This window comes from Mus caroli, unplaced genomic scaffold (assembly GCF_978045245.1).
Source record: "Mus caroli unplaced genomic scaffold, Mus_caroli_1 scaffold_20, whole genome shotgun sequence".
NCBI classification, from domain to species: Eukaryota; Metazoa; Chordata; class Mammalia; order Rodentia; family Muridae; genus Mus; species Mus caroli.
In genome coordinates this window covers 8302193-8309947 of record NW_028227275.1, presented here as the reverse complement: position 1 = coordinate 8309947, position 7755 = coordinate 8302193, and positions in this window count along the sequence as shown.

The following is a 7755-nucleotide window of genomic DNA, read 5'->3' as shown; positions in this document are numbered from 1 at the left end:
CCTGGTCTACAGAGTGAGTTCCAGGAAAGCCAGGGCTACACAGAGAAACCCTGTCAAGAAAAACCAAAAACAAAAAAACAAAAACAAAAACAAAAACAAAAAAAACAGACTATGAGACTGTCACAACCTAATGGGACATCACAGCTGAGATGGTTTGGTTTTGTCAACTTGATACAAGATGGAGTCATGTGGAAGAAGGGAACCGAGGTTGAGGACCTGTCTGCATCAGATTACCCTGTGGGCAGTCTGGGGGACGTCTTCTTGGCTGATGATATGTAGAAAGATCTAACCCAATGTGTGTGCTCCATCCCTGTGCGGGTGGTCTTGGGGTATGTAAGAAAGCAAGCCAGGAAGAGCAAACCAATTAAGAAGTACTTCTCATGTCTTCTGCTTCAGTTCCCACCTTCAAGTTCCTGCCTGCCCTGGCTTCCCTCAATGAAATGTGACCTGGGATCAGAGCAACAGAAAACAGAGAGGACAGGAGCTAACCCGTGATCCTCGGACAGAAAAGTGTCCCAGATAAACACCAAGGAGAGTATGGTCTCTGGTTATAAATGATGCATCAGTATTTGTTCATTGTGACACACACACACACACACACAAAGGTCTCTCTATGCTGTTTCACAGAGAATCTAAGGCTGTTCTAAAACACATTTGGTTTCTTTGAGAGGTGTTTTTATTTCTGTGTATGGAGCCTGGAAATGTGTGGACACAGGTTCAGGTGCTTGCAGAGGCCAGAGAGGGGTGTTGACCCCTCTGGCACCAGAGTCGAGGTAGTTGTGAGGCACCAAACATGGGTGCTGAGACTCAAACTCAGGTCCAAAAGCAGCAAGCACTCTTAACCGCTGAGCCATCTCTCCACCCCCACCCCCACCCCCCAATAACATCTGGTTTTTTAAATAATGATAAGGAATGAATAGGAAGGAATAAAGAACAGTGAGAGAACCCAATACAATAGATGGCTCTCCTTCACTAGACATGCAGGTGGCCCCTCATACTACCCAGCTTTATTGGGTAACGCTGCATGTCCCAACATGGGCTGTGATTTGCGAATACTGTTTCCTTCATCCATACAGATAAGTCACCAAGGATGCTGTTACTGCTTCTGTTTTATAAATGACAAGACTGGAGGTCAGAGAAAATAGGTAGGTTGCCCAGCTTTGCAGACAGTGGGGAGACTCCCATTGCCCTTCTATTATCTTGTCATCTCTAAACCTGAAATATCTTCACCCATCATGCCAATAAATACATATTCTTAGTGTTTACGTTCATAGTTGCAGCCACAGATTGTATTGAATCTCAAGAAGCCGTTAAGTCTGGTGGGAGAGACGTAGAGAAAGCTCAACTTTTGGAAAGGAATTTCTTACAGTTTTTGAATGCTGTAGAAAGTGGCGTGGTGGCAGGATATGTGGAATTTGAGCTAGGTTCTCAAAACAAAGAGGAAGTGGAAGGGTGGAGGGTGTGGAGGGTCCTCCAGGCAGGAAGTCTGAAGTTTGTGGTGCACTGTCCATTACAGGACAGATCCTGGGTAGGTGGGTAGCTCTCCCTAGAGTAATGAGCCCTTGACCTGAGGTCCATTGGGGGCTTTTGCTGTACTGCGCTCAGCCTTCAGTCTAGACTTCAGACAGAGATTCTATGTCAGAAACAACAGAGACTCTTTAGACTCCACTGTAATGCTGAAAACACAGAACATTCTCAGTTGAGGCCCTCAACCAAGTGACCTATTATCTTTCAGAGCTTCTCGTGGAGTGATATAAAGGCTTAAAAACTAGAAGCTGGAGAATAAGGTGGACCAGTGGTTAGAGTTTACACTACAAGCTTGCAAGACCAGAGTTCAAACTGTCATAAATCCACATAAATGCTAGGTGGTGTGGCATCCCTCAAAAAGCCAAGACAGAAGATCCTCAGAGCAAGCTGGCTAGCAGGTCTAGTCATGATCATAAACTCTGGGATCAATTGAGAGTCCCTGACTCAATAAGTAAGGTGGGGGAGCCGAAGGGAAAGAATACTGACGTCAACAGCAAGCTTCACACACACACACACACGAAATCCTTAAAAATAAGGATAGGTTACACACACACCACCTACATTCAGATGCTCACAAGGTTTCAGCTCCTCCTTAAAACTGGATTTTCTCTTTTAAACATCTGGAGATGGTAGTTCCTACCAGTTGTATAATGGAAACCAGTTCCCTCCTCCGTCCCTGTCCAGTCCCACCAGCACTAACTCAGTTGTCTTAATCATTTGGTCCATGCCAGTGCAACTTTCTTTAAGCCTTTGGTCTGTTAGTTTTAGCTCAGATACCAAGCCTAAGATAAAAATGTATCCTAATAAGTTACAATAAAAGCCTTTGCGACTGACCCACTGTTGCTGTGAAAATGTCTGATGGCAATTTTATATTTTTTCTCATGAATGTGTTCTATGGGTATCGTGTTAAACTTCTAAAGGGCTTCTTTAAGGTCCAGCGATTATCATATTCTGTACTACTGGACATCATTGGTTTATTTATATATTTGTATATATTTAAATAGCTGTGCCTTTCAACATGTCATTTCCAACTTTTATTCTATAATCTCAGGAATGTTTGCTTGAACATTTTCAAATATTTGTTCTGTTCCTTTGCTTTTGTTTCCTTCTTTGGAGGAACCTGTATAAATGTTATGATCTGTCTGGATCACATTCTCTTTGTATTTCTGAATCATGTGACTTTTGTGTGTTTTGTGTATGCTGGTGCATAGGCACCCACAAGGAGGACATAGCTTGATATCTCTCTGCCTCAGTCTTTTAGTCAGGGTCTCTCACTAAACTCATTGGTCATCAACCATCAGGGAATCATCTCTGTCCCACAGGCTGGAACCGCGGGCACATCCTGCCCAGCCTCCCTTTCAGCGTGAGTTCTAAGGCTTCAAACTCAGATCCTCGGGCTTGCAGCTGCGAGCTCTTCACTGACAGATGTAGGACCTCCCCTTTTTTTCTGACTTGCTACATTTTCTCCTGTCTTTTCCTGTTTGCTTAAGACACTGTCTGCTCTGCTCCTTCATTCTCGGATCCTTGTGAGCCCGTGGCTCTGAAATGTTTTCCATCTCCTGTTCGGGTCTATCCTCGGCAGTATCTCCTGTTTATTTTTTCAGGTCTCTTTGCTGAGGGGCTTTGCCAGGCTGGTTTCCAGGGTTCTGGCTGCAGCAGCTCCTGCCTCTCTCCCACATAAACCCACACACCGCAGTAATGTGCAACTGTTCCTTGTTTTGATCACACCTCTCAAAGCAGCTCTTAGAGACCAAGCTCCCTGTCTGTTTCCAGGCTGACTGAGCACCTGGCCGCCTCCTCCATCTTCCTCCACCACCTCTGGAGAGAACAGCAGTGCTCTTCCTCTCGGACAGCACCTCTGTTTGTTGTAAATCTTATCCCTCCCTGCCTTTCAGTTTTGCTATTTCAGCCTCTCTGTTTCTATAGCGATTTGGACTTACTCAAGACTATGGCAAAAGTCAGAACCTACATTTTTAACTCTCGATCCTGTGACTTTCTTGTTTTGGGGGGGTTTATATTTGATTTGGGTTTTTTGTTTTTGCTTGGTTTGCTTTTGTGGGTTTTTTGGTTTTTTGGTTTGGTTTGGTTTGGTTTTGAGACAGAATCATTCTACATAATCCTGTCTGTCCTGGAACTCACTATGTAGACCAAACTGGCCTCGAACTCACCAAGGTCACCTGTGTTTGCCTCCCCAGAGCTGAGATTAAAGATGTACGCCACCACACCCCACTTTGCTGTGACTTTCTTAATGTCCTATTCTGACTAGCTAGTGACCACAGCATGGGCCTTAGAACTGCCAATCAGATGCTGAGGAGAGTGCTCAGTTGGTAGAGTTTGCTGTTACAATCACGAGGACCTGAGTTCGAGTTTCTAAGACTCACATAAAAAGCCAGGCATGGCAGCACATCCCTGTACTGAGAAGTAGGCACAGTAGACCACCCAGTCTAGCTGAATCTGTGAGGTCCAGGCTCGGGGAGACCCTGTCTCGAAGATGACTGCGGAAGATTATAGAGATCATCAGACAACGGCCACTGGCTTCCACAGAACACACCTATACATACACCTGAGTGTGCGCACACACACAAAACAGAAACTGTCACATAGGAGTTCTTCCAGAACCAGTACTAACCTCCCCAGATGCAAAGTGCTCAAACACTGAGAAAGGCTGAGTCTCTGGGTCACCAGTAGGATAAACTCCCACCGCCTGCCTCCAAGTCACTTACACAGCCCAGAGTTTGCCCAGTGAGAAACAACTGAAGGTTGTTGCTTGGCAGTTAAATACCAGCCAAGCTCCTGGACCAGAGATCATGGGAGGGGGGAGAGGGCTGTCTCTCAGGTGCAAGCATCACAGAAGCACCAGATTGAAAAGCACCCCAGAGGCCACCCCACACCCCCGGGAGGTGTCCAATACAGAAGCCCTGCACTAGCACCAACCCTACATCTTTACTACCTTGTACATAAACCTTTACCAGAGAGCAGAGCAGGCAAGACAGAGAAATGAGCCAGGTTCCTTGGAGTTCCGTAGTGTAGCAATAATGCTGTTTTCCCCACTCAACATCTCTCTCTTATTTAAACTGATTCTGTTCTTCTACACTCTCTCTCTCTCACCACCCTCTCTCAAGCTCTGGCACGCAGAGGTGTACCCAGTGCTGCCTTTATGGAACTGTTTTACCTACTCTAGGTCTCATAGGCTTAATGCTAAGACAACAGCGCAGGCAGGAGGCTCCAGGCACCTGGCACCTGTCAATGTGGCTGAGACCAATTAAGTCAAAACTGCTCTGAGGCTGCCTTGGGAAGCGACAGGCTTAACAGCCTGATTCGGGGATGGTGGGGTTGCCGTCACACATGAGTTATGGTCTATTTAAACTTGAAATCAACTGTGATTCACAGTTCCCATTTCTACGGATAAGGAAGCTTTCAGGGTATCAGGAGACAACAGTCAAGAGTCCTAAGGGTGCATATGCCTCCTGCCTTCCTTCCAGAGGGATGACGGATGAGAAACAAGCCTAATCTGTTCTATCCTTCGGGGAGAAAATTCTCCTCTAAGACTCACTTTATGCACATATTAGAAATATGATCAAGCATGGGGAAAAGACAGCTAAGAGTTCATCTTCAGAGGATCAAAATGTATCCTGCTATTCCTTGGCAAGCATCCCTTCTCTACTTTTCTGACCTTGTTACAAAATAACCTGAGGAGCAGATCTTGCTCCCACCCCATGGCAGGTTAGAATCAAGAACTCTTATGGAAACAAAGTAGACAGTGCTGGCTAGCTTGTCGTACTCCGGGCTCACTCTTCTAATGAACCCTGTCCTTGCTACCCACCTTGCTTTGAGGAACTGTGAGTATGCTTGTATTTGTTCACCTGTCAAAGCCAGTCGAATTAAAGGCACGGTTTAATAGCGAGAGACTTGTGGGATGCTAAGTAGGGAACACTGAGATTCTGCCTTCTCCCCTACATAACACCTAAATAGCACAATCCATCCGATCCTTGGCCTGCTGTGAAGGTAAAACGGAATCAGCAATAAGAAAAGGAAGGAGGCCCCAAGGAGAAGCCCTGAACTCAACCTCCAAGGAAAGGGGCAAAAAACACGCAAGGAAATGAAAGTCTGATGCTTTCAAAGGAAGAAAATATACAGAAAAAAGCTAACATAGATAGATGTGGGTGGCTGGTCTACAAGCTGCCTTCAAAACGAAGGCCTTACGATGCTAGGAGAGCTCAAGGAAATGTGTAGAAAGTCAAGAACGTGCTGGAACAAAATGCAAACAGCAACACAGAAACCATAAAGAAAAACAAATTCTGGAGCTAAAAGTCGTAGTAGCTGAATGAGAGTTGGCTAGTGGGATTTAAAGCTGAATTTGAGCAGACAGGAAGGGAAATGAGATGGAATTAGCAAGTCTGAAGAACAGAAAGAGGAACCTACAGAACGCCATCCATCCTGGAAGACAGCAGCGGAGGGAATATCTGAAGAAATCCCCCAACTTAATGAAAGACATTAATATAAATCTAAGCTTAGTAATATAATCTAAGAGGTTAGTAAATTCCAGTAAGATTCACTCTCACTACAGCAAACTTTCCAAAATTTGTCTTTCCAAAGATACCTGAAATCAGTGAAAAATTGACTTATCAGCTATGAGGAACCTTCAGTAAGATCAGTAAGGAGAAATGTCTGAAGCCAGCAGGCAGTAGGCCAACATATCCTAAATACTAAAAGAAAAGACACCCAGCAAAGCCGTTCTTTAAAAGTAAAGGAGAAACTAAGGCATCCCCAGGGGTAGAGACAGAGAGGGAGGGAGAGGGAGGGAGAGGGAGGGAGAGGGAGAGGGAGGGAGAGGGAGGGAGAGGGAGGGAGGGGGAGGGAGGGAGAGGGAGGGAGAGGGAGGGAGAGGGAGGGAGAGGGAGGGAGAGGGAGGGAGAGGGGAGAGGGAGGGAGAGGGAGGGAGAGGGAGGGAGGGAGAGGGAGGGAGAGGGAGGGAAGAGGGAGGGAGGGAGAGGGAGGAAGAGGGAGGAAGAGAGAGGGAAGGAGGAAGTGGGGGACTGAAGGGACCCTGAAGATAAAATGAAAGGACAGGAAAGCAACCAGATGCCATAGGAAAAATTGAAGAACTGGTGAGGTGCAGAACGGGCAACTGTAAAAGCTGGTGTTACTGTTAACAATGGTCTGATTTCACCTTTTTTCTACATTACTTAGACTATGTGTTTTGTTTTTTAAAATTATCCATCCGATGCACATATGAACTCAAGAGACTGTGGCTGCATGCACGGGGCCTGCACCGCTTCAAGCCAGATGAGATCCCAGCACCAGCCGGCCGGGGACCAGGCTCCTCGGCCGGGGACCAGGCTCCTCGGCTCCTCGTTTCTTTCTTGGTTCCTCTTGAGGTAGTGAGGGGAAGCGCATCAGTGGGGACAAGAGAACAATGTGAGGAATGCAGAGGGAAAGAGGGAAAAAGCTGCAGACAGAGCAGAAGGAGCAGGCAGCTTCTCCTTACCATGGGACGGAACAGGTCTTTTCTTAACAGCAAGGCAGACTTAGTCTTACTGAAGAGGACAAAGCTTTCTTCTTAGACTTGGGTCTAATTCATTTAGCAATAAAAGGGTAGAAGCTTTTTCTTTCTCTATGCAGTAAAGATTGGAGCTCATTTCTCATTCTGCATATTGTTGTAATTTTTTAAGTTGCCTTTTAGTTTCTGAATTATTCCGCTCTGCATTCTTTTTTGTTTGTTTTTGTTTTGTTTTGTTTTTTTGTTTTTGTTCTTGTTTTTCTTTTTCTCTGTATAGCCCTGGCTGTCCTGGAACTCACTCTGTAGACCAGGCTGGCCTTGAACTTAGAAATCCACCTGCCTCTGCCTCTGCCTCTCTGCCTCTCTGCCTCTCTGCCTCTCTGCCTCTCTGCCTCTCTGCCTCTCTGCCTCTCTGCCTCTCTGCCTCTCTGCCTCTCTGCCTCTGCCTCTGCCTCTGCCTCCCAAGTGCTGGGATTAAAAGCATGTGCCACCACTGCCTGGCTTGCATTCTCATTTTAATCTTGCTCTCTCCTCCTGCTCTGATGTAACAATGCTCTTGCTCCCAATGCTATACTTTCCAATGTAATGTTTCCTAGTCTTTTGTACCTTTCTAGAGTAATCACATTTTTTTCCAAACCTCCTTTATTTTACAAAAGTTCACTATAAGTTCAAACATATATTCATGTCATTACTTGAATAAGAAGTATACAAGAGAAAATGTTTACATG